The following is a 27,231-nucleotide window of genomic DNA, read 5'->3' as shown; positions in this document are numbered from 1 at the left end:
CCACCTCTCTCTCTTTTGCTCCTGCTCTCACCATGTGATGTGCCTGCTCCCACTTTGCGTTCCACCATGATTGTAAGCTTCCTGAGGCTTCACCAGAAGCCAAGTCGATTTTAGTACCATCCTTGTATAACCTGCAGAACTGTGAGTCAATTAATCTCTTTTCTTTATAAATTGCCCAGTCTCAGGTATTCCTTTATAATAACACAAAAATGGACTAACACGATGAGTATAAAATGAGTAATAAAAAAATGCTCTAGTTTCTGTTGCCTAAAATGTTAATATCTCAGCATGGAGGAAGAGGGTGCATTAAGGTGTAGGGACAGAGCACAAGCATTGGAGTTGTCTGGCTTTACATTTATCAGTTATTGACTATATAATTCTGTGAAAATCATTTTAAAACATGCTTCCTCTACTTCAGCTGAGTTATTAGAAAGCAAGCTTGTTATGAAGATTAAATGAGACAATCTATGTAAAGCATATGCTTTAGGGCTTAGCACATAGGAAAGAAATGAGAACTGCTGACTCTGCTATAAAAGAAAGTAAAGTACTTAAAAGTCAGCCACTACATTACCTCTACAGTATTCTCTTTTAAGTATGACTTTTGGGGATTACTATATATAAATTCTTCATTTCCCTAAAAATCTCTGCCTTTAAAACATGAATGAAATAATTACAAAACAATGATAAATAATGCTAAAACACTAAGGTGCCAACATTTGATATAATTTCTGTCTAGTCTCCTAAATGGAGTATTTGAAGAAGTAAAAACTACTTTGGAAATATTGTATCAGATAAAAGCTAAGAGTTGCCAAATATGGAGTTGAAGATAAATGTAGTAGCAGGTAAAATGATATAAAGAAGCAATCTAAAAATTATGATATCTCAACAAATAAAACATAACAAGTATCTAACGAATCCCAGTGGCTAAAGTGATTGAGTAAACGTTGTAATTTACTCAATTTCTTCAGTACAGTCCTTAAATATTTGAACTTAAAGAAAATATTTTATGAAAAATAGCACATTCTCTTGCACTGCACTTTTATGTGGAGTAAAATAAAATGTACACTGTTTATTTAATAATAGACTACAGATGACCCTCTAAAATGACTTTTTGTTCCTCACCTTAATGTTTATTTGGACCTGTTCACTTATGCAATATGCTAAAGATTTTCTACTTCACAGAAACTACCTTTTGAGTTTCTGTAGGTATTTTGTTACTTTTGGCTTCCTATAATTGGGTACTGTAATGATATACAATGGGGCTGGCACAAAGATATTCTTGTCCTACCAAAGAACTACTCTCAAAGCCTGAAGCTGATACACCACTAAAAAATATCACTTGATGAATAATGAGGTTAAGAAGGCCTTTTAACCTGGTAAAATAAGGGGGGATCAATCAGTACACTATATTTTAGGTACATTTTTGCCTATAAAACCCTTTCTTTGGGTGGATCACCTGAGATTAGGAGTTTGAGACCAGCCTGGCCAACATAGTAAAATCCTGAAATCCTGTCTCTACTAAAAATACAAAAATTAGCTGAGTGTGGTGGTGCACACCTGTAATCCCAGCTACTCGGGAGGCTGAGGCAGGAGAATCACTTGAACCCAGGAGGCAAAGGTTGCAGTGAGTGGAGACCATGCCACTGCACTCCAGCCTGAGTGACAGAGTGAGATTCCATCTCAAAAAAAAAAAAAAAAAAAAAAAAAACTTTCTTCAAAAAGAAAGAATTTTAAACAGTACATGTCTATTATGTGCAAATGATTTTGCCTTTTTCCACTTGTTTTTTCTGAAATAATCTCTCAAAAAGTCACTTTGAAGATAATTGTCTTGTAAACCATCCTAATCAGTGTTAACTTTTCTGGTTCTGGAAAACCTGAAGGAATGAGGTTAATACTCATCTCCTTTTCCAAAAGGTATAAACATCAGTAGATTTTGTCATTATATAAAGCAAATGTTCCAGCTATGATAGAATAATGCAGACTTGGTTCTGAAGCAAATAATTAGGTCTCAGAATATCATGTATGCCCCAAAGAAAGAGATTGGTATACATTATTAGGCAGAATTGTCAAGATAAATAGAAGAAAAAAGGAATGAGATATATTTTGGAGCCCTGCCAAACAACAGAACATCCTGATGTCTATAAAAGAGACCAAAATATGTCACCCCAAAGTATGACTTTTGGAGACTAGGGTATGCCACCCCCAAAATGCCTCTGTGGCGTGAGGATTATTTTGAGAAACTGCTGCCATGGGAGAAGCTCTGAAAACAGAAGTTATCTTTTATAAGAGAAATTGATATCTATAAAGGAAATCTCCATTTGTAAACATGTCTCCCTCTTTATACCATGAAGAGAAGGATGACTCTAAATCACTAGAGACTCATAAACGGAGAAGGTACTGACACAAATCTGCAAGCAAGCCTTACCCTTGTTTACAGTGCTTTTTCTGGCCACTTCCCCATAACCTTGCCTTCCCTACATTCTTCTTTGTTTCAGCAGAGGATGGTATTTAAGCCTGAACTGAAAGCCACTTCTTTGAGATTTACTCACTTCTCTGGGTATCTCCCAGGTATATGAAGCTATCTTCACAGAGTTAACAAGATTTCTGGACTGAAATATTGTTATAATGAAGCATTACTCATGCTACGTTTGACCCACAGCCTTGTAACTGAAAGTCACATAGTACTAGATACTGACCGTTTGCATCCCCATTGTTCTATAGATAGGACTTATGACATTAGAATCATAAGACTTTTGTTTAAGAATTCCTTAAGCAGATCGTGAGTTGGGGTGGAACAACTGCTGCCAAGCAGTTTAAAGACCTCCATAGAGGAACCGAATCAGCATGAATACAATTTCTTCATCTCCCTGTCCCATGACTCCTCCTTTGAACTATGAACGATCTCCACACGTCAGCCCACTCCAAAATCCTTAAAACTGTAGCCCCAAACTCCTCAGGAAAATGGATTTGAGGTGTCCTCCCATCTGCTCATTCACCAGCCCTACGATTAAACGTCTTTCTTTGCTGCAACCCATTGTATTGGTGTATTGACCTGCTGTACATATTGCACAACAGACTTATTACAATTACATATATATGACATACACATGTTAATAAACATGTTTGTTTTCCTCTTGTTAATCCGTCTTGCTCTATAGGAGCCCATCTCAACTAAGAACTGTGAAGGCTAAAGAAAACATTATCTTTTCTCCCCTACGCTTACCTGAGTCACACACAAACAGAAGCTTTAAAAGTAAAGCATTTGTCCCATTGGGGCCAGGCCTACCACCTCCAGTCTCTGTAGACAGTGTGAACCCTGAAAATTTGAGACAGGTCTCAGTTAATTTAGAAAGTTTACTTTGCCAAGGTTAAGGATGTGTGTCTGTCACACAGCCTCAGGAAGTCCTGTTCACATGTACCTAAGGTGGTCAGAGCACAGCTTGATTTTATACATTTTAGGGAGACATGACACCAATCAATATATGTGAAATGAACATTGGTTCAGTCCGGAAGGCAGGACAACTTGAGGGGAGGAGGCTTCCAGGTCACAGGTAGGTGAGAGACAAAAGGTTGCATTCTTTGGAGTTTCTGATTAGCCTTTCCAAAGGACGCAATCAGATTTATCTCAGTGAGCAGAGGGATGACTTTCAACAGAATGGGAGGCAGGTTTGCCCTGAGCAGCTCCCAGCTTGAATTTTCCTTTTAGCTTAGTGATTTTGGGTATCAAAGATATTTTTCTTTCACAACAGTAAAGGGACACTAACAACATTATTTACCTCTGTCCATTACCCCTCAGTGTTAGCGGTGTAGGGTTGAAAGGAACTTTCTTTCCATTCCCTGAAGATCTGGTAATTTGAGTGGACAAAGAAACTGACAATAGACAGATTAACAGGAGAAAAAGCATACAAATGTATTAATGTGCAAATACATCACGTCACAAAAAGTATGGAAATCAAAGAAAGACAAGTTGATTGAAGGTAAAATATCCTCTTCATAGGGGAGAGGGTAGTGGGGGTTGTAGGCAATTTTAAAGGAAGGGTAAATTATTTTTAGGGGTGAAGAATGGGCCTGAAGAACAGACAATAGCCTGGGACAAACTTTATCTGGGCTCCAGGTGTGGTGTCAACTGTACTCTTCCCTTCTTCGAGTTAATCTTCTATGTTTGATGAGATTATATATAGGGAGGGTGTCCAAGAAAATTGCATTCCTTCTGGAGGAACCTCCTTCAGTCAGGTAAGGGGACTTCAGAGAAAGTTTCTTCCTGTGCTTTGGGAGAGGTAGAGGGGTGAGAGACGGATGCGGGAGAGGGTCAGAGAGACTGATTCTGAGGCTGCTTCTTAAAAGCTCAAAGTCCTCAGCATGTCAAAGTGCCCTGCTCTGGGGTATCATTTTCTAAGCTCCAGCAAGGGTGAGATAGGTGCTGCTCTGCAAGTCACATTACTACATTTGTACCTTCTACATCAAACTGTGGAGTGGATCAGTTTCAAATATCCACGAAATTGTGGACTATATGGGTGGAAGGATGTAGCTTCCCATTGTGTTTGGATCAAACTCTGTTAGAGGCACCCTTTATTTCCATTAGGCGTGCAGGGAGGAAGTAACCTATAGTAAAGTACTTCTCAGTAACAAAACAATCCACACAATATGTAGTATAGTGAGCTAATTGACACCAGGCTTTTGAAGAGCTTGTTTACAGGAGTGGGCTAAAATTAATACAAGCCTGGGGAGTTTACCTACAGCTTAAGTAAACAAATGAGGTTCCTTATATCAATACATTACGTAAGATTTATGGTTATTGCAAGCCTCACAATTAGGTGTTTTTTCCTAAGATATTTTGTAAACTTTGTAGTTAAACAGTAGAATATCTCAGAGAGCTTCTTGTTCTTCTTAAGTATGGAAAAAAGAGAAACTGTGATCATGATAACAAGAAACAAGATAAATAGTTTTAAAATTGCATAAGATATTTGCCACAATTATCTAGCCTCTAACTATCTCTTCATTCTTTGTAGTTTTATGGTCCTGGATGTTAATATTTATTATTATTTTCTTTTTTTATCTTGCTACAAAGGACAGTAAAGCACAGCTCTAGAATTTTCAGACTTATTTTTTGTCAACAAGGTTATTTTTTTTCTAAGGGTTTCTCATCAAATCCCATTATTATCTATAAGTAATTTTAATTTTAACCATGGCTAATTCCTTTTGGTTCTTACAACTTTGATTCCAAAATGGAAAATTATTTGATAACAAGTAAGTAAAAGAAAAGTCTGTAGATGGCTAACAGCAAACATGAAGAGTCCCTCAAGTGAAAACTAAAGTGACTCCTGGACAAATTTCTTTTGGACACTTTAGGTAAAAAAAAAGTTAAAGTTTTATTTATTGAAAAAATTGTCAGAGCTTTTCATATGGTAATGTTCATATGAATCTCTAAAAGAAGATTTAATCATATAAGCTTTTCAAGGTTATATGATTAAAAATATTCTTTTTTTTTGGCCGGGTGTGGTGGCTCACACCTGTAATCCCAGCACTTTGGGAGGCCGAGACGGGCGGATCACGAGGTCAGGAGATCGAGACCATCTTGGCTAACATGGTGAAACACCGTTTCTATTAAAAATACAAAAAATTAGCCGGGCGTGTTGGTGGGCGCCTGTAGTCTCAGCTACTTGGGAGGCTGAGGCAGGAGAATGGCGTGAACCCAGGAGGCGGAGCTTGCAGTGAGCTGAGATCGCACCACTGCACTCCAACCTGGCGGACACAGCGAGACTCCGTCTCAAAAAAAAAAAAAAGTTCTTTTTTTTTCTTCTTTTCCTTAGAAGATTTTTCTCAACTTTTTTCCTGTATAGTAAACAGAAATCATCAGTTACCTTGCTATCAAATGTGGTACATGGACCAGTGAGAAAGGAGAGAGGAAGGAGCAAATTAGGCAGATATTTAGGACAAGTCCTCAGAAGAATTATTTTCTAACAAAAAGAGCAGCCTGGAAGATTAAGCTACAAGCACAGATAAAAAAGCAAGGTCCAACATTTAAAAAAAAAAAAAAAAAGCCTTCTGTGAAGCCAGTAAGTTTCAGGATATACACGGTGGGCTTCAGTGGGCATATCCCTTTCCTTTTTGGGGCATACTCAGATAAGGAAACTTGTACAAGGGGTTTTGCCTAAAACATGCCTGCAGATGCACAGATAAGATACACAGAACCAGGCATGTCCACAATTAAAAATTCCGCCCCCTGACACATGCACAGTAACGGAAGTTAAACAACATGGAGCAACTCAGGCTAAGAGCCCACATGTGCACTAGAGGGACAGGGTGGAACTGTCAGGAATTTACACCCTATACAAATGAAACACTTAGTCCTGACGAGTTTTTTGTGCCTTATGCAAATAATGCATCTCGCCCCACCAGCCTGTTTATAAAAGTCCTCGTATTCAACCGTAAAATGGCAATCCTCTTTCTAGTCCCCTCTCCGCAGTGGAGAGCTTTCTTCTTTCTCTTATTAAACTTTCACTCCAACCTCCTTAAATTTCTTGGTCGTGAGACAACTCCAGGTGATACCTCAAACCATGAGAGACTGCCACATTGTGGTGCATTGACAAGACTGTAACAGCAGCAGCACCAGCATCACTCACTATCTTAGAAAGACTTAGTATCAGGCCCCACCCAGGCCTACTGAACCAGCATCTGCAAGATTTCCAAGACGACCCTTTGCATATTCACGTTCGAGAAGACTTGGACTAAAAGATAATTCTGAAACCAAAGTGACAACACTTACGTTTAGATATCTTTCTGGAATGTAACTTTCGTGACAATAGAAATTATTTTGCTCACAAATGTATCCCATGTACCAGAACAGTGTTTATGGAACATTATAGGTATTATGTGCTCTATAGTATTAATGAAACATTACCTTGATTTGTTGCCTCATGGATTGGGGCATGGGCTTGGGGAGAAGAAATGATGGTCTTTCCAGAAAGCATCACTTCAGAGTAATTTTCAGCCTCCAAGATAGACAACAGATTCATTGCAGACATTATGGAGGATAGTTGAAAAATCTGGCTATGGAAAAATAACTAAAAAATATTCATTTTATAGGTGATGGAAGTAATATTTTTTGCAAGTATTTCATAATTCTAATACCTAGAATGACTGTGTTTTAAACACTCAGAAGTGTTCTAGCAACTTCTGAGTTCTACAAAATCAGTTTTCTCTTACTCATTGAGGTTGTCTTTCTGAAATGGTTTCTTTGGTGTGTGATTTTCACTCTGGGCCTCTTTTTTTTAAAATCTCAGAGTCACATTATTGTATATTGAAAGACTTAAACTTCCACATGGCTTCTAACACTAATGTGGTTTGCAATTAAGCTTCTAATGATCTTTGTAAATTGAGATCACTGATTTAACTCCTATTAAGGGTAATTGTGGAACAGCTTTGATATAGAATTATATAATATGGACACATTTCCTGACTTAATAATGTGGAGCTTTAATAGCTAAAAATACTATAAACTATAATTCAATGTAGATGTATAGTTAATGGAATCGAGGGCATCTTCATGGGATGCAAATGGAGTATTGCTTATATAGTTCTGAGGACACAGTGAAGAATCTTCTTCCCTCTGCCATCACCACAAAATAGTTGGTCGTAATTTTAATAGACTCAAACCTGGCCATTAGTAACTACTAAGGAAACCCTACCTTTTACCTCTGGCCTTACATTCTCTTCCAGTGTCTGTCTTTTCCAGTTACTCCCTCAATACTCTATGGTCTGTCCTTCTGGCTGCCTGACATTTCTCAGAAGTATTTCATTCCTGCGGACCTTCTCTCAACTTATTCCCCTGGAATACTCGGCCCACTTTTCTCTCTGCTTTCTTCTCTGTCTGGTGAATTCCTATAAGCCCTTCAGCGCATAGGTCAACCATTAACTCTAGAAAGACTTCCTTGACTTCTCAGGCTAAACTACTACTACTGCACTATGTAGTTATATCTCTTCCAGATAAATCATTTATTATGTCTCTTTGAGAATGTGTTGGATTCTTGTCTCACTACATATACCAAAGTAGGTCTTGCTAGATTATTAACTGTTCAGGGATGGGTGTGTCAGATTTTTTATCTAGATATTTCTAATAATTAGCATAATAGATGCTAGCTTATTCAACAATAAGCATCTTAAAGAGTTCAGTGAATGAAAGACAGTGAATGAATGAATAATCTGAACCTAACAGAATGTGAGCAATGCAATTTTTCTAAGCAAGGCATATTCAAATGCAAATTCATATGCCATTGCTTTCTTCCTTCAGTGTTTAAATTCTTTAAGTGGTCTAATATAATAATAGTTGTCATGCACGTCCATGTGAAGAGACCACCAAACAGGCTTTGTGTGAGCGATAAAGCTGTTTCTTTCACCTGGGTGCAGGCGGGCTGAGTCCGAAAAGAGAGTCAGCAAAAGGTGGTGGGATTATCATTAGTTTTTATAGGTTTGGAATACGCGTACAAAGTACATTCTTAAGGGCGGGAGAGAATATTACAAAGTACCTTCTTAAGTGCCAGGGAGAATATATGGTATTAGTTAGGGTGGGGCAGGAACAAATCACAGTGGTGGAATGTCATCAGTTAAGGCTATTTTCACTTCTTTTGTGGATCTTCAGTTGCTTCAGGCCATCTCGATGTATACGTGCAGGTCACAGGGGATATGATGGCTTAGCTTGGGCTCACAGAGCTGACAGTAATAACCACAATTTATCAAGCATACATCATGAAGCAGGCACTATGCTAAGTAGTTTGATGCAGATACAAATTCCTTTTTCTGAAGTACTTATGGCCCTCTCTAATTAAAAAACAAAAACACAAAAATTAAAAGCTCCCTTGTGTACATAATCAGTCCTCTGTCTCACTTATCACCCCTTTCTCTGATTCAAACACATTCTTTTTTCACAATTTATCATGACAACAGTTTATCTTCTACAGCTATTTCCTATGTATTAATTTTCTTTCTGTAATTACACTGGGAACACTCTGAGAAGCAATATCGTACATTTTTGATGTTCTATTTCTTTCCCCATCCTGCTCCAATCTCCATCAGAATATTAATCACTAAGGAGGGATTTAACACATATTTGAGCTTTGAGACATTTTGTTCCTCTTTTCCTCACTCCTCAGCTTTTTTTCCTTTTATTTTCTCCCTTGGAATCATACTTAATACTTAACTGCCTTTAAGTATTGTAACACTGAAGCAGTCACGTAGGGATGTTCTCACTGTTGGTTGCTGCACTTCAACATCATGATTTTCACCTGTTGTCCTGCTATAATTATTAATGGTGCATCCTTTCATACTCAAAGATGTCCCCATTGGGATGATAAATTATATGGTCATCCTAACGATAGGAAAAAAAATGCTGCAGAAAATTGAACAGAAAATCACAGGCTAGAAAAGTGTTCTATCACCTGGGTAACTACACAAGAGGATGCAATGTAGACATAGCAGTTCTGAGATTATTTTTATCTAATATAAACTGTTCCACAGCATAGAAAAAGATAAAACAATTTTCAACTCATAATCATAATGCAAAAAACTGGCAAGAATAGCACAAAAAAAGAAAAATATGGGTCATTTTCACCTACATATATAGATGCAGAATTATATAAAATAATAACTAAACTCTGACAAAATAATATTTTATGCTTAACAAGGAATTATTCAAGACTGAATGATCTACTATTAAGGTGTCTATTAAAGTAATTCACTACTTCAATATATTAAGGATATTAAGCACTTAACAATATACTTACTCCTGGTAACAATTCTCTTTTAAATAGACACCTTAAGGACACTTAAGAAAAGCTTATTAGTAAAGTATTTTTAAACTATTGTGGTGTAGACCAGGGAGGAAAAATATGTATAACTGGATCTTTCCTATTTCCACTACAGAATGAAAGCCTTAATCTGATTAAAAGGCAACAAGCACCCTGCTCTTAGGACATTGTTAAACACTGTTAGATATGAGTTCTAAATTTCTCTTCAAATAATTAATATGTCAGTATGTTCAATTCTCTGCCTTCTACTTTTAAATTTAACTTCCTCATAAAGCAACCTTTTTCAATTACCTGCCCCACCCTGATGCATTCTGATTACCTACTCCACCTTGTCTCAGTCCGATTACCTGTTCCACCCTGACTCATTCCAATTACCTGCTCATTCTCCACCCTGACTTATTCTGATTTCCTGCTCTGCCATAACCATTTTTCCTGCCAAATCACTCACACTCACCCTGTCACTCTGTTTAAATTAGCCAATCGGAATTAGTTTAGCCTATGCGGTCTAACCCTAGCCAATAGGAGAACAACACAGCAGCAGGGGCCACGTGCATCAGGGATATGAACCCCTTCCCCTCCCTTGCCCAAGTGCGTGCTCACCATTGCTCCATCTGTAAGGATGCACCCTTCTATAGAAGTACATTGCCTTGCTGAGAATTAAAAAGAAGATTTTATATTTCAGTGCTATTTCTTTTGTGGCACTGAAACTTTATTTATAACAACACTCATTGCAGCTGAGGAAAGGGAATGGGAGAGAAAAAGCTGTTTCTGGAGTAGGGACAAGATAGTGTCCCAAACTCACAAATTACTGCCAGAGGAGAGACAAGAGAATTGAGAAGTCATACCCCCAAGACTTAGTGACATCATGCAATACTAAAACTGAGAGTTATTCAGATAAAGAGACTACAACCTCTCACAACCATCACTGCCCAATGTCAGCTAAACAAGCTTAGAAAAATGAGTAGCAGCAGAGAAATACTGCAAGAGGAACAAAAGGGCATGCAAAGTTACCCTCTCTGAGGCAAAGTACAAAGGGAAGACTTAAAACTTAGACTCAATAAGACATTCCTCTGGTAATCCAGTCCACACCCTGACACAAAGTACAGTTGACCTTTGAACAGTGTGGGGGATAGAGGCGTAAACTCCCTCCCCCCATGCAATTGAAAATCTGCATATAACTTTTGACTCCCCCAAAACTTAACAACTAATAGCTTACTGTTAATAAGAAACCTTACCAATAACATAAACAGTCAATTAATTCATATTTTATGTATTACACTGTATTCCTGCAATGAAGCCACAGAAAAGAAAATGTTATTAAGAAAATCATAAGGAACTGTAAATATATTTATTATTTATTAAGTGGAAGTGGGTCCTCGTGTTGTAGGAGTTATTAAGAACTTATTTTAGGCAGATAGAAAAATGGGTCCTTAGGAAGTTTTCATTTTTAAAGCTGCTCCAGGAAAGTTTCCTGTAAAGCCCCGGCTCTTAGAGCCAACCTGGCAACCTTTGATATGCAAATGCAAGCCATTAGAAACTGGATCCACCCAACGTGGTGATTCCCAGGGCCTTCTTGCCCTTGTCCCACATGTTCCTGGCAACATGGCCACCCCCACATATCCCCATGTGGGTAGAACATCATGGCGCCCTGCATTTGCTTTTTTTTTTTTTGCGGGGGTGTGGGGGATGAGTGTCACTCTGTTGCCAGGCTGGAGTGCAGTGGCACCATCTTGGCTCACTGCAACTGCCGCCTTCCGGGTTCAAGTGAGTCTCCTGCCTCAGCCTACCGAGTAGCTGGGACTACAGGCAGGCACGACCACCCCCAGCTAATTTTTTGTATTTTTAGTAGAGATCGGTTTCACCATGTTGGCTAGGATGGTCTCGATCTCTTGACCTCGTAATCTGCCTACCTCAGCCTCCCAAGTATTTGCATATTAAAAGGCTGCGGTGGGAGGTGCCAGCTTTTTCATGGGCTATGCGAATGACATGCCTAGTCAAACCAATCCCCTGAGCCCTATACAAATCAGACACTGCCTCCTCCAGCCTCTGTGTATATACCTGGCTGGTATCCCTGGCAGGTGGGGACCTCCTCTTTCAGCTTTGGAGCCCCCCTCCCTCTGTCTCTGTACAGGGGAGCTTCTTCCTTCTTTCTTCTCCCTTCTGTCTTGCCTATTAAACTCTTCACTCCTTAAAACCACTCCACGTGTTTCTGTGTCATTTTATCTAAACCGGCATGAGGACCAAGAATCTGGTGTTCCTCCACTCACTGGAGCCATATCACTCATCAATGTCTTCATTCTTGTCTCATCACGTTGACTAGGCTGAGGAAGAAAAGGAAGAGGAGGGGTTGGTCTTGCTCTCTCAGGGGCAGAGGCAGAAGAGGTGGAGGAAGTGAAAAGGGAGGCAGAAGAGGCAGGCATACTTGGTGTCGCTTTAAGGAAATACATTGTAATTTCTGTCTTAATTGTTGCTTTTTTATTTCTCTAAAAATGTTTCTATATGCAACCAATCCTTTCTCACCATTTGCTTTAGTTTCAGCGCCCATATTACAGAAGGGTCAATGTCTTAAAAAAAAAAGTCAAAGGCAGTCCTTAATAATTGAAACCCTTCTTCCAGATTGACTAATGTTGAGTATTTTTTCTGGCACTGCTTCTTCTATGTCTTCTTTCTTATTATCTGGCACTGGTTTGAAAGCATTCACCTCCATCAAATTTTCTCCTGTTAATTCCCCTGGTGTGGTGTCTGTTAGCTCTTAAATTTCTCCATATCTTGAAACACTTCACCTCCACAAACTTTTTCTTTCCATATCCACAATCTCTTTCATGATTTTCTTGATTGGCTCTATTGTAAATTCTGTGAAGTCATGCACGGTATTTGGACACAACTTTCTGCAGCAGGAATTTATTGTGTGGGGAACGATGGCTTTTACGGCTTTTTCTATAACAATGATGGCATTTTCAAGGTGTAATCCTTCCAGACTTTCATGATGTTCTCTCTATTAGAGTTCTCTTCCATGGCGTTGACAATCCTTTCCAATGAGTACTGTATACAATGAGTCTAAAAGGTTCTTATAAACCCCTGATTTAGAGGCTGAGTTAGAGGTGTTGTGTTTGAGGGCAAGTAGACAACTTCAACATCTTTGGTGTAGAACTCATGGGGTTCTAGGTGACAAGAGTATTGTCCAATATCAAAAGAACTTTAAAAGCCAGTCCCTTACTGGCAAGATACTTCCTGACTTCAGGGGCAAAGCATCAATAAAACCGATTCAGGAAAAAAGGCTGTCATTTTTCAGGCCTTCTTGTTATACTACCAAAAGACTGGCAGCTGGTATTTATCTTTTTCCTTTAAGGTTCATGGGTTAGCAGCTTTATACATAAGGGCAGTTTTGATTATAAACCTGACTGCATTTTCACAAAACAGTAGTTAGTCTATTCCTTTCTGCCATAAATCCAGGTGCTTGCTTCTCTTCTTTGATAATAAATGTCCTTTATGGCTTTTTTTTTTTTCCAGAACAGGGCACTTTCATCTGCATTAAAAACCTGTTCAGGCAGACATTCTTTCTCCTTAATGATTTTCTTAATGATGTCTGGGAACTCATTTGCTCCCTCTTGGTCAGCAGAAGCTCCTTCTCTTGTTATCTTGACATTTTCTAAAATTATTGAACCATCCTTTGCTGGCATTAAATTTTCCAGCCTTAAATCTTTCACCTTCCTTTCCCTTAAGTTGCCATTTAATGACTTCACTTCTCCTCAAATGATATTATTCTGTAGGTGTATGTTTCTTATGGCACTCCTGCACTCACATAAAAGCTGCATTTTCAATACAAAATAAAAAGTTTACAAATAGTGCATCATTTTCAAGCCTCCTGGCATAGCTGTAGAGATGGCTTCATGAATTTTCTCTTCTTTTCTTTTTTTTTAAAATAACATTCCTTATACTGGATTCACTTATCTTGAAATGGCAGGCAACTGCAGCTGCAGACCTCAATCTATGGTATATCATGCAGTTCAACTTTTTCTTATGTCATGATATTTTTCTGTTTGTTGAGAGCACTTCTAGCATCACCAGTGCCACTTTGTATGGGTCCCATGATGTTATTCAAGGTTTACAACATTGTCCTAAACATGATGAAAAATATGAAAAGCATGAGTGGTCACTTTTTCTGGTATATGCTGTTTCTTGGAGAAATGGACTGTTCACATGGAGATGATTAGCATCACATGGCATTTTAAGCAAATACAATACAAGCTCATCACAATGGCAACAGGAGATGGCTACAAAATTATTACAGTTGTAGAGTATGTATTACAATTAATTTAATGCAGTTATGATTTAATACTGTATTTTTACATTTGTTTACATTTCTCTCAAGTGCAAATAGCACCATATATGGTTTGTGTTTGTGTGCATATGTTTTGATAGGTTTTAACATTTTAAAACAAATTTGTGTATATCTTATGGTAGTCAATGATAAAAGAGTATCTACATATGTATTATGCAATTCATGACATACCTAAATTTTCCTTAATTTTTAAAAGAGTATTTTAAAAATTAAGGTTTAATGTTTTTCCAAATTGTCACAAATCTCCAAATAATTTTCCAATACATTTATTGAAAAAAACTGTATGTAAGTGAACTCACACAGTCCAAACCCATGTTTCTTCAAAGGTCAAATCTATATAGGAAATTTGAAGCCTACAGTGCATTGGAGATAGCCATAACAACAAAAATAGCTCAAGCCTAGCAAACCCCTACTTGAATAACTACAATCAAGCCCTAGAAGAAAAAAAAGAAATGCCAGTTTTCAGATATAAGAACCTTTTACTGCAATCTCTATCATCCTACACAAGATGTTTAGCTTTCAAAAGAATTGTGAAGCGTGCAAAACAACAACAACAAAAATATACATTTGGAAAAACAAGAAATCACTAGCACCAACCTGAGATATAACATAGATGTTAGAATTATCTAACAGAGAAATTTTAAATAATTGTGATGAATATATGAAAGAAATTTCTGGAAAAGATAGATAATATGAAAGATCAGAGAGGTAATTTCAGCCAAGGAATAGAAATAATCTTTAAAAATTAATGACAATGCTAGAAATGAACATTTAAACCAAGAATAAGAATGTTTTTTGATGAGTTTATCAGTAGACTCAACACTAGCTAAAGAAAAAAATCAGACTTAAAGATAGATCAATAGAAATTGACCAAACTGAAATACAAAGAGAAAAAAAGGAGTCACAAAAGCAGAAGAGAACATCCAAGAACTGGGCAAAAAAATATCAGCCGTTCTAACATACACAAAACTAGAACTTGAGAATACAGAGAAATGAGCAGAAGAAATAGTTGAAATAATGTCTGAAAATTTTTCACAGTTAATGACAGACAACAAATCAATAATTAAAACAGCTTAGAGAATACCAAATAGGATGAATACAAAATATTAGTCAACTAATTAATTTAAACCACTAAAACACAATATATAACATATTTTTAACTGCTGAAAATAAAAAGCAAAGAGAAGATCTTCAAAGCAACCATAGATGAAAGAAATAAATGAGAGAAAACAGAAAAAGAGCAAGACAACAAGCAAGAGTTATTTAGCTTAGGATTGATAGAAACAAAGGTAAGAATTACAGCAGACTTCTCACTAAAACCATGCAAGCCAAAAGACAGTGGAATGACATCTTTCATACACTGAAAGAAATAAACTGTCGAACCAGAATTCTATATCTACTGAATATCTCTTTCAAAAATAAAGAAGAAATAAAGATGTTATCAGACAAACAAAAACTAATGAGCATTACCAACAGAGCTATTCTATAAGAAAAATGTTAAAGGAATTTCTTCAAGCAGGAAGAATATACTATCAGACTGAAACATGGATATACACATGGAAATAAGGACCACTAGAAGTGGAATCAATGAAGATTTTCTTTTAATTGCTCTCAAAGATAACTGACTTTAAGCAAAAATTGAAGGAATTTAATATGTGTTTATAGCATAGGTAAAAGTTAAACGTATGGCAACAATAACCCAAAGTGGAGGAGGGAATAATTGCAGATTCACTGTTGTAGGTTCCTATAATTACAACTAAAAGTGGTATTAGTATTATTTGAAGATAGACTCTGATTAATTAAAGATGTATATTGTTACCCTTAGAGCAATTACTAAAAAAAAATTAAAGTACACATAGTAAGTCATAGAGTAGATGAGATGGTGTATTAGTTTGTTTTCATTCTGCTAATAAAGATATACCCAAGACTGGGTAATTTATAAGGGAAAGAAGTTTAATTGACTCACAGTTCAGCATAGCTGGCGAGGCCTCAGGAAGCTTACAATCATGGCAGAAGGGGAAGCAAACACATCCTTCTTCACCTTATGGCAGAAAGGACAAGAATGAGCAAATGTGAGGAAGGCCCATTATAAAACCATCAGATCTCGTGAGAACTCACTGACTATCATGAGAACAGCAGCATGGAGGTAACTGCCCCCATGATTCAATTATCTCCACCTGATCCCTCCCACAACACTTGGGGATTATGGGTACTACAATTCAAGATGAGATTTGGGTGGGGGACACAGTCAAACCATATCAGATGGTATCATAAAAGATACCATCATGTAAAATTATTACATGAGAAGGCAGAAAAGAGGAAAGAAGCAGCAAAGAACCAATGGAATAAAAAAAAACAGCAAAATGTTACATTTTTTATTAACTACAGCATTAATCTCATTAAATGTGAGTGATCTAAATACACCAGTTAAAAGATAGAAATTTTCAATACTTAATAACTATATATTGTATATATAAAATTTACTAAGAGAGCAGAAAGTATTAGGCCACATTTATAAGTAACACAGGTTATACATGTGTAATTGGCTTGATTTGGCCATTCCAAAATGTTTACTTATATCAAAACATCATTTTGCATATCATAAATATATACTATTTTTGTCAATTAAAAAATAAAATTTTAGAAGACAGATTTTCAGATATAATTTAAAAAGCAAGTCCCAATTACAATGCTGCCTATATAAGAAAGCTGTTTAAAGTTCAAATACAATACACAAGTTAAAATAAAAGATGAGATGAGATATATCAAACCCTAGCCAAAGAAAGCTTGAGTAGTTAGACTAAACTAAAACAAACTAGATTTCAGAACAAAAGATATGATTATTATCAGAGATAAAGAACATTATTATATACCAAGAAAAGGGTCAATTTTCCAAGCAAATATAATAGTTCTAAATGTGGATGCACACACACACACACACACACACAAAAAAAAAAAAAAAAAACAGGCCCATTGGCCAGGCACGGTGGCTCACGCCTGTAATCCCAGCACTTTAGGAGGCTGAGGCGGGCGGATCACCTGAGGTCAGGAGTTCAAGACCAGCCTGGCCAACATGGTAAAACCCATCTCTACTAAAAATACAAAAAATTAGCTGGGCACAGTGGTGGGTGCCTGTAATCCCAGCTACTCGGGAGGCTGAGGCAGGAGAATTGTTTGAACCTGGGAGACGGAGGTTGCAGTGAGCCAAGATCGCACCACTGCACTCCAGCTTGGGTGACAGAGCAAGACTCCATCTTAAAACAAAAGCAAAACAAAACAGACACTTCAAAATGCATCAGGCAAAAACTAATGGAAATAAAAAGACAAATAGACATCCACAGTTACAGTTGGAGACTTAAACATCTCTCTCAGTAATCAATAGAAAATTGTCAAGGATAAAGAAGATCTAAGTAATACTATTAACCAAATGGATTTAATTGACATCTGCAGAACTACTAAAACCAAAGGTAGCAGAATACATTTATTTTCAAATTTAAATGGATCATTCACTAATACAGTCCATATTCTGGGACATAAAACAATCTTTAACAATTTTAACAGAATAGAAATCACACGAAGTATGCTCTAAGACCGTAAAGGAAATAAACCAAAAATCAATAACAGAAAGAAATCTGGAAACTACTCCCCACCTTCTGCCAAGTATTTGGAAATTTAACAACACACTTCTAAATAACCCATGAGTAAAAAAGTATTTATCAATGGAATTCTTAATAGAAGTTTAAAAATACTTTGAGCTGAATGCAAATGAAAATGCAACATAACAAAAGTTGTGGTATGCAACTAAATCAGTGCTTAGAGAAAAGTTTATATCATTAAATGCTATTAGAAGAAGAAGAAAGTGTAAATGAATGATTTACGCTTCCACATAAGAAATAGAAAAAGAAGAGCAAATGAAATCCAAAGCAAGCAAAAGGATTGAAATAAAGAACAAAGCAGAAGTAAGTGAAATTAAGAATAGAGTAACAATAGTGAAAAATCAATAAAATCCAAAGCTGATCTTTTGGAAAAATCAGTAAAATTGATCAATACTGACCAAAATGTTAAACAAGAAAAAAAGATACAAATTACCAATATCAGTAACAAAAGAGAGAATATGACTAAAGACCCCGTAGCTAAAACCATAAAAACCCTAGAAGAAAACCTAGGCAATACCATTCAGGACATAGGCATGGGCAAGGACATCATGTCTAAAACACCAAAAGCAAGGCAGCAAAAGCCAAAATTGACAAATGGGATCTAATTAAACTAAAGAGCTTCTGCACAGCAAAAGAAACTACTATCAGAGTGAACAGGTAACCTACAGAATGGGAGAAAATTTTTGCAATCTACCCATCTAACAAAGGGCTAATATCCAGAATCTACAAAGAACTCAGACAAATTTACAAGAAAAAAATCAAACAACCCCATCAACAAGTGGGCAAAGGATACAAACAGACACTTCTCAAAAGAAGACATTTATGCAGCCAACAGACACGTGAAAAAATGCTCATCATCACTGGCCATCAGAGAAATGCAAATCAAAACCGCAAATGAGATTCCATCTCACACCAGTTAGAATGGCGATCATTAAAAAGTCAGGAAACAACAGGTGCTAGAGAGGATGTGGAGGAATAGGAACACTTTTACACCGTTGGTGGGACTGTAAACTAGTTCAACTATTGTGGAAGACAGTGTGGCGATTCCTCAAGCATCTAGAACTAGAAATACCATTTGACCCAGCCATCCCATTACTGGGTATATACCCAAAGGATTATAAATCATGCTGCTATAAAGACTCACGCACATGTATGTTTATTGTGGCACTATTCATAATAGCAAAGACTTGGAACCAACTCAAATATCCATCAGTGATAGACTGGATTAAGAAAATGTGGCACATATACACCATAGAATACTATGCAGCCTTAAATAAGGATGAGTTCATGTCCTTTGTAGGGACATGGATGAAGCTGGAAACCATCATTCTGAGCAAACTATCACAAGGACAGAAAACCAAACACTGCATGTTCTCACTCATAGGTGGGAACTGAACAATGAGAACACTTGGACACAGGATGGGGAACATCACACACTGAGGCCTGTTGTGGGGTGGGGGGAGAGGGGGAAGGGATAGCATTAGGAGATATACCTAATGTAAATGACGAGTTAATGGGTGCAGCAAACCAACATGGCACATGTATACCTATGTAACAAACCTGCACGTTGTGCACATGTACCCTAGAACTTAAAGTATAATAAAAAAAAAAGATTAAAAAAAAGACCCTGTCGCCATTAAGAAAAATCAATAAGAGAATACTTATGCCCATAAATTCAACAACTTAGATTAAATGGACGTGGTGTTTGAAAGACTCTATCAATACTCATTCAAGAAGAAACAGATAACCTCAATAATGCTATATCTATTAAAAATTTTTAATTCATAGTTTAAAACCATGGAGAAAAGAAAACTGCAACCCAGTTGGTTGTACTGTTAAATTCTATCATTTAAAGAGAAATATTTAAGAAAGAAAAATAATTCTACATAATATCTTCCAAAGAATAAAAATGGAGGGAACATTTTCCAACACATTTTATGAGGCCAGCATTGGGAATATTAATAGCTCCTGCTTCATAGTTAAGTCCAGAGGCTAAATTGAGCATTCATATAAATGCATTTTTTAGAGTTCCTAGCGCATGTTTCCTGGCTCTTGATAAGAACTATCCATAGCTCATGCCAATAATCCTAGCACTTTAGGAGTCTGAGGTGGGCAGATCACTTGAGGTCAGGAGTTTGAGACCAGCCTAGCCAACATGGTGAACTCTCGTCTCTACTAAAAATACAAAAATTAGCTGGGCATCGTGGTATGTGCCTGTAGTCCCAGCTACTTGGGAGACTGAGGCACAAGAATCACTTGAACCCAGGAGGCAGAGGTTGTAGTGAGCTGAGATTGCACCACTGCACTCCAGCCTGGGTGAGTGAGAGAGTGAGACTATGTCGCAAAAAAAAAAAAAAAAAAAAAAACTATCCATAGCCAACAGCTACCAACTAATAAGAAAAGAAAGACAAACCAAATAGAAGATAGGCAAGATATTGAATAAACAATTCAGAGAAGAAATATAAATGGTTAACATGAGAGTTAACATTATAAATAATCAGGGCAATGCATATTAAAATATTAATAAAATAATTTTCACCTATTAGATAAGCAAAAATGTAGATGATAAATAGTATACAGAGTTGCAAGTTCTTCATAACCATGCAAGGAATATAAATTGCTACAATATTTTCGAAGGGAAATAATAGTTTTGATCAACATTTTAAATTTGCATATTCTAATATTCAACAATTGTTTCTAAGCATTTATTCAATATATGCTAAAGGATGCTTACTGCTATTTCATTTTAATAGTAAACTATTAACAAATATAATCATCAATAGAGAAATTCTTAAATTATCAGTTGCTTATACTATGGAATACTATGTAACAGTTGAAAATAATAAATTAGATATATATGCATTGTCACGGAAATCTTATAGATATATTGGTAAGTGAAAAAAATTACAGAAAAATATGTATACTATGATTCCATTCCTGTCACAAATTACTAACAAACCATATATGTGGATATATGTACATGGTTAGTTTCTGGGTGGTGGTAAAGGGAGGTTTTCCCTACATACGTTATTTTTTCCAAAAATGGGTTCCTATATTGTACATATAATTACATTTTATTTTTCGAATCGATGGAATGCAAGCACTTGTGTGCTTTTAGAAGTAAAATTTTTAAATAAGAGAACAGAAGGTTCAGAGGCTCTGAAAACTCAGAGTATGCATTTTGGAACTGAGAAATGCTGAAAGAAGCCTTCAGCAGAATTCTGCAGTGAGAAGTCTGTCCATGGTCTTTCCTCATCTCAATATAAAAGAGGCTCCCCAAGGCTTTGGTGGACTTCCTTTTCGTGTGTGTGTGTGTGTGTGTGTGTGTGTGTGTGTGTGTTTTCTCCCTCACTTCCTGTTTGCCCCAGAACACTAGATTAAGAATGAGATAGGCCTCTGTTCAGATCTAGATTTGCAAGAAAAAGTGGAAACTAATTTTTTAAAAAGAATGAGATAGGCCTAGGAGGAGATTCTTCTTCCAAAACAATGAAACTCTCCCACAATTCTTCCTCATCCCAATTCCTGCCCCTCCTCCACCAAGCTCTACTTAGCATCGCAGCTCAGTGGTCCTTGACATGGCAGCCACATCACGCTGTGCAGGACAGTGTGGGGTCCCTGACCTGGCAGCCACACCATGCTGTGGGGGAGAGTGTGGGGTCCTTGACATGCAGTGGGGGAGAGTGTGGGGTCTTTGACATGGCAGCCACACCATGCTGTTGGGGAGAGCTCTGCAGCTTGACACTCCTGTTTCTCATCAAGTATAGAAAGCAGCTGGTCATTGAATTTCCCCATGGAGGCTCTGAATTCACCGGGTGATTTCTGAAGGCTTCTCGTCTATTTTGGTAGGTTTCCTGTAAAGGACTCTTTATCAGAAGCAGTGAAGATTAGATAGATATCATTATTTAAGATGAATATTTCTTACCAAGAGCCAGGAACCACAGGCCAGGAACTGTAAAAATACATTTACATGCATTGCTCAATCTAGCCTCTGGACTTTATGAGGTAAGAGCTATTGATATCACCATTTTACAGGTGAGGAAACTGTAGCTTAGAAGTGTAGAGTAATTATCCAAGTTCACGTGGTTAGTGAGTAGCAGGAGTTAGGACTTAAACCTAAATTCAAACCCAATCTAATTCCCTGTAAACTTAACTACCGCACGAGAACTAGTGTGGGCTGAATAAGAAAAACACTGTTCCTTGACAAAATGGAACCTATACCTTAGAACTTTTTAAGACAAGCTGTTTGCTTAATTCTGGGGATATTTGTATGACAAGAGTTACATGAAATAGCAGGGTAAGTCCCAGCCTGGTCTACATTTCTCCCAGCAGCATGGAGGGACTGTATTGATTTTATCCGCTAAAAACCTGACAGCAGGACAATGTCGTCGTTTCTTTTTTACAGATAACATCAGCCAGCAGTTTTCAAACCAACTTTGAACGTCTCCATTTAGGATTCATTACCCTGGAAAATGTCCCTCCTATATCCATCCATGAAAATAAGCTGTTCTTGAAGGAGTCTTCAGAAAAGTCTACGCCGAAAAAATGGACCTCAGAGTATATTCAGATTTGAAACACCTCACAGCTGGGAATAGATAACCTTTTCCTATCATCAGCAAGAAAGCTGTAAGCACAGGGACTGGTATGCACCTTTCCAGAATCCTATCAGGAAAACACATTCCTTTACATTCACTCCAGGCTGGAGATCTGAGAGGAGCAAAGAAGTGCTTTGCCAGAGCCCAATGCAAGGAAGCATATGGATCCGCTGCCCAGACATCCTCTCTCTGCACCTTCATCCACATAAAATGCGATTTAATGAGAAGAAGCTGGAATAAATGAGAGAAGTCTCCAAATTTTAATGACTTAATACTTTTACTTCAGAACCCATAAACAACTACCATCTGGCCTCATTTTATTTTTTATCACACCAGAGAAAATCTCAGCCTACTACATGATAAAAAAAAAAATCAGAATCAAATTCCTGTTTTCTCTCAACCCCCACTTCCAGCTCTGAGCACAGAGTTTTGCAAAGCAAATCTTCGCTATTATTCTTATGGAGAAAGAATTCTGGCAAGGATGAAAAAGAACCCAGAGTAAGAGAAGCACAAAAGGTGTTTTGTTTCTTTCAAATCAGTGTAATTTATACAGCTGTGTATGAGAGCAAAGCTGTTTCACTGAAACAGATCTAAGTCCGGATAGGGACTTTCAGGCCTTGGTGCCATTTCTGTCAGAGCTGTTCTCAGATTACCTTATCTCAGCCTACCTTTAGTGTCTCCAGTCAAAACACCAAAAAATATGTAAATAAAAAGTTAAGGAGAATCTCAATAAAGAGCTCGGAATTAGACAACAAAGACCGTTATTCTGTATTCTTTTCAGAAACTACCTCACTTCAAAAACATTTTTTAAAATAAATGAGTGGTACACAGTAATGAGTTTAATAAAAGCAAACTGGCTCAAGCTTTATAAAGTTCAGCCCTCTGTTTGTGGTTCTGACACACTCTGGGATTTTCACATGGGGCCAACTCTTACCCAGGGGTGAATTTGATACATAATTTCATATTCTTCAGGAGAAAGAAGCAAATGGATGAGTTGAATCTGTTGCATGAGTGAATGAATAGGTCTAAGATGTCCTTCCATCATTATTGCTTGTGTTCAAATTGAATAGCATATGGCAACAAGGTTTGATTTGTGAGTCATAGCTCCTTTTTATCCCCTTTCTTTTAAGTTATCAATGAATCTGTTTACTGTCTCCAAACCAATTCAATCATGTATTACAGTGGTAGTTTTCTTGACTCCCCAACTCTCTATGCCTTAACCTCCATAAAGAGGGTCTACTTGGCAAGGTAAAACAGCTGAAACTTACTGAGTACTGTGATGGGCCATGCAGAGAGTTAAGGACTCTCTGTGTATTCACTCATTGAATCCCTACAATGGCCTTACTATATGTTTGTTATTGTTTTATACATGAGGAATCTGAGCTTCAGAAATGTTGAATTTACACAGCCACAAAGTGGCAATGCATGAGTTTAAAAGCACATGTCTGCTTTTTGAAATTGTACTCTTACTTGTGATACATTGCATTAGAAGGGACACAGGCTTCGGAGCTACCAGGACCCTAGACTCTATGCCCAGTTTGGTTATTTACTGGCTGGGTGACATCAGGAAATCAGGAAAATTGCTTCACTAATCTAAGGCTCAGATTCCTCAAATGTAAATAGGTATAAGAAGGCTGTCTGATAAGGTTACTGGGAGGTTTAGAAACATTTTAGCACAAACTCTGATACATAAGATATTCTCAGTACCTTAAGGCTATTGTCTTAGTTTTTCTTAGTAACATCAAAGAGTCCAGGAATTAAGAACCCACTCCATTCCAGCAGCTTGCTGACCATTTGGAAGATACGATGTAATAGCTTTCTTCTCAGGCCTGCCTTTTTAGAGCCGATGAATTTTTGAAGAACATTTTAATGCTAAATAGGTCAAATTACCTTTCTATTAATATCTTTTCGAAAGAAAAAAAATCCATCACGTGTATTTCCCGCTTACATTCTTAAGGGCTAGAATAAAAAGCTGCCATATCAGCAGAGACTGTATTATGCTAGAATGTTTTCTCCTAGAACTTTGAAGAATGCACTATTCTCTTGGAATTCCATTTCCCTTCCCTTTTGAGAGCTCGAAGGCAATCGTGTCAGCTGCTGCAGGTTTGCAGAAATGTTTTTCATTTCTATCCTGTACATGAAAATTAAATTTAATTATTCCCCAACATGTCAAAGGCACTCATCAAGTTAGGCTGGTTTATGCTGAGCAGAAACTGCGAGTAAGATTTAATTTGGAAATACTTGTTTCCGCAAATCTTCCTGAACTCTGAGAAAGAATTACTATTTGTGGCAATACATATGGGAAACCTACTGTGCTGACTGAGAAATGTCATTTGAGGTGGCAAAGCTGTGAAACGCACTGTGCTTAATTCCGCCACATAGTAAATACTTCACTGATAAGTTATGGAAGAGGAAGCTTTGTCCCTAGGAACCAGCCTCTAGGAAGCAATGATTACATTAAAAGACACAGCAGGGGTTTACAGAACATATCAAGCTTATCAAATTTGATAGGATCCTCTCAGAATTAAAAATAAAATGCTGAAATGCTGACAGGCAAAAATTATCATTATGTGTATTTGGGCTGTTTTGAAAATGTTGAGTATATCACCAGAGGAAGCCAGATACTCAGGGTTTAATAAAATATGTAGCTGTAGGAAGAAAGAAAGGGGACAGGGGAGCAGGAGATATTCTGGTGTTGAGCCCACACAGACTTTGCTGTTAAGTGTCTCTGAATTCAATTCTTAGCTCCACTGTTTACTATGTATCCTTCAGGAAGTTACTTACCCTTTATAAGCCACAGTTTTCTTTTCTGTAAAATGAGGAACTAACATCAGCATTGTTGGATAGTCATAAGAAAGAAACGAAGTAAAATACGTAAGCATCCCATAGGTCAGAGGTCAATGTATGGAGGCTCTCGTGCTTGTTGCTTTGGCTGTTGCGTTGTTGGCAGAGTGAATGGAAGCCATAAGAAAGCAACATCTTGAAGTGATTTCAATGAAGGTAGATGTGATTCTGATAGCACAAGCAGAGAATGTTTGTGAGGTGAGGTTTGGCATGAGTTTTGAACACATAAAACCACATATACTTTTTTTTTTTTGAGACGGAGTCTTGCTCTGTCACCAGTCTGGAGTGCTGTGGTGCGATCTCTGCTCACTGCAACCTCCGACTCCCTGGTTCAAGCAGTTCTCTTGCCTAAGCCTCCTGAGTAGCTGGGATTATAGGCATGTGCCACCACGCCCAGCTAATTTTTGTATTTTTGGTAGAGATGGGGTTTCACCATATTGGCCAGGATGGTCTCAATCTCCTGACCTCGTGATCTGCCCGCCTCGGCCTCCGAAAGTGCTGGGATTACAGGCGTGAACCACTGCGCCTGGCCCACATATACATTTTAAGACTAACAAACTGGACGCACATTCCTTTGGTCTTCAAGATGAAAGGTATTTTCAGTAGTTAGGTAAAGCAGGTCTTTAAAATCATCCAAATACTTTTGAATCAGGAGAAGAACTATAGTGTATTTAAGCCATTCTCTTTAAAATATTTAGAAAACATGGAGGAATTGTATGTAGAATCCAGGGGAATTGTGTGACTTGTGAAGTTAGAGTTCACATTTCATGAACAGACACTAGGACAAGGGAATTTGGCTTTTCTAAACACTTCTGTGGCTGTGATGATAAGAACTATCAATAACATATGTCTCTTGATAATAATGAGAAAGAATCCTTTGTATCAGTTATTTGCTTTACCACAAGCAAATGTGTTCTCATGTCCATATCTTATTGGAGCCCCTAACATCCCTGTGGGGTAGACAAATCCAGTCATATTATCCTCAGCTTACAGATGAGGAAAACAAAGCCCAGAGAGGTAGAAAGGTTTGCCCAAGCTCACACAGCTTGAAGTGAGGAAGCATAAAATAGGTAAAAGTTCTTCTGATTCTCAGCCCAGCGTTCTCAACACTATACCACACTGCCTCTTATTCCTAAATTTTTAAAAAGTTACACTGCAGTTTTTTTTTGACTCTCAATCTATAGTAAAACAAAATTTTAAATAGCAATGTTAAAAAATATCCTATCCCTCCAATGCATCGTTTGGTGACTTTCTAACAAGATATTCTCATAAACAACATGCCAAAGTCTTTATACGTAAAGTAATTACATACCATATCAATCACCCTCTCACTTTTTGCTGATACCACTCCCACTTTAACTACACAACTTTGCAGGGACTGAAAACAGAGTAAGTCATGTCACAAGACTTTGAAGATAAAATTATGATGTGCCAAAAGGAGGTAGCAGGTTATAAATGAGTGTCATTTATTCACATCTAAGGACCATATCTGCAGACTCTAGGAATTCTGATGCCAATCTCTTGAGGCTATGTATTAGCAACAGTATCTGGATTTGTGTAGTTTGTGTTCCTGATTGCTGACTTGTAACAGGAGGATTAAAAACACTTGCACACACACATATGCATACAAATAATCACATATGATTACAATTAGTTTTGGTGGCTGACAAACCAAAGTGCCTGTCAACCCTCCAAAGAAAGAGAAGCAACTAATTACAAATATATAAATGAGTAGTAATGTGGTTATTATTGTTCAGAGAAGTTCATACTGGTAAAATGACCTTTACAATTAAAAGTTGGGTAACTTTATATCTTATACTTAAAAGATCTTGTTCATCCACACTTAATACTTAAAATTTAATTCATTTTCTATCTTCCATAGCTCTTAAATTGGATCACTTTATGAACTTCAGTGAAAATAAAAAGCAAAGAATACTCTTTGTTTCTTTTTCTTTCTCTCTCTTGCTGTATCATTTCACACAACAGTAGGTACT

At 37.3% G+C, this 27,231-nt stretch overlaps 1 protein-coding gene and 1 long non-coding RNA gene across 6 annotated transcripts in view; one reads left to right on the top strand and one right to left on the bottom strand.

Annotated features, from left to right (window-relative positions):
- The window catches only part of PEX5L (peroxisomal biogenesis factor 5 like), a 789,103-nt gene that overhangs the window by 450,786 nt on the left and 311,086 nt on the right, over positions 1-27,231 (top strand). The window lies entirely within an intron of this gene.
- LOC131381075 (uncharacterized) lies at positions 13,874-24,180 on the bottom strand. The gene is made up of 3 exons (XR_009209522.1): positions 24,101-24,180; positions 16,112-16,186; positions 13,874-13,921 (listed from the first exon to the last, which is right to left on the bottom strand). It is a non-coding gene; the product is annotated as an uncharacterized LOC131381075 (long non-coding RNA).

The sequence above is a fragment of the Hylobates moloch genome, unplaced genomic scaffold, assembly GCF_009828535.3.
Source record: "Hylobates moloch isolate HMO894 unplaced genomic scaffold, HMol_V3 SCAFFOLD_13, whole genome shotgun sequence".
Lineage (NCBI taxonomy): Eukaryota > Metazoa > Chordata > Mammalia > Primates > Hylobatidae > Hylobates > Hylobates moloch.
Note: the sequence above shows the minus strand (reverse complement) of the source record. Positions and strands in the feature narration are given on the sequence as shown.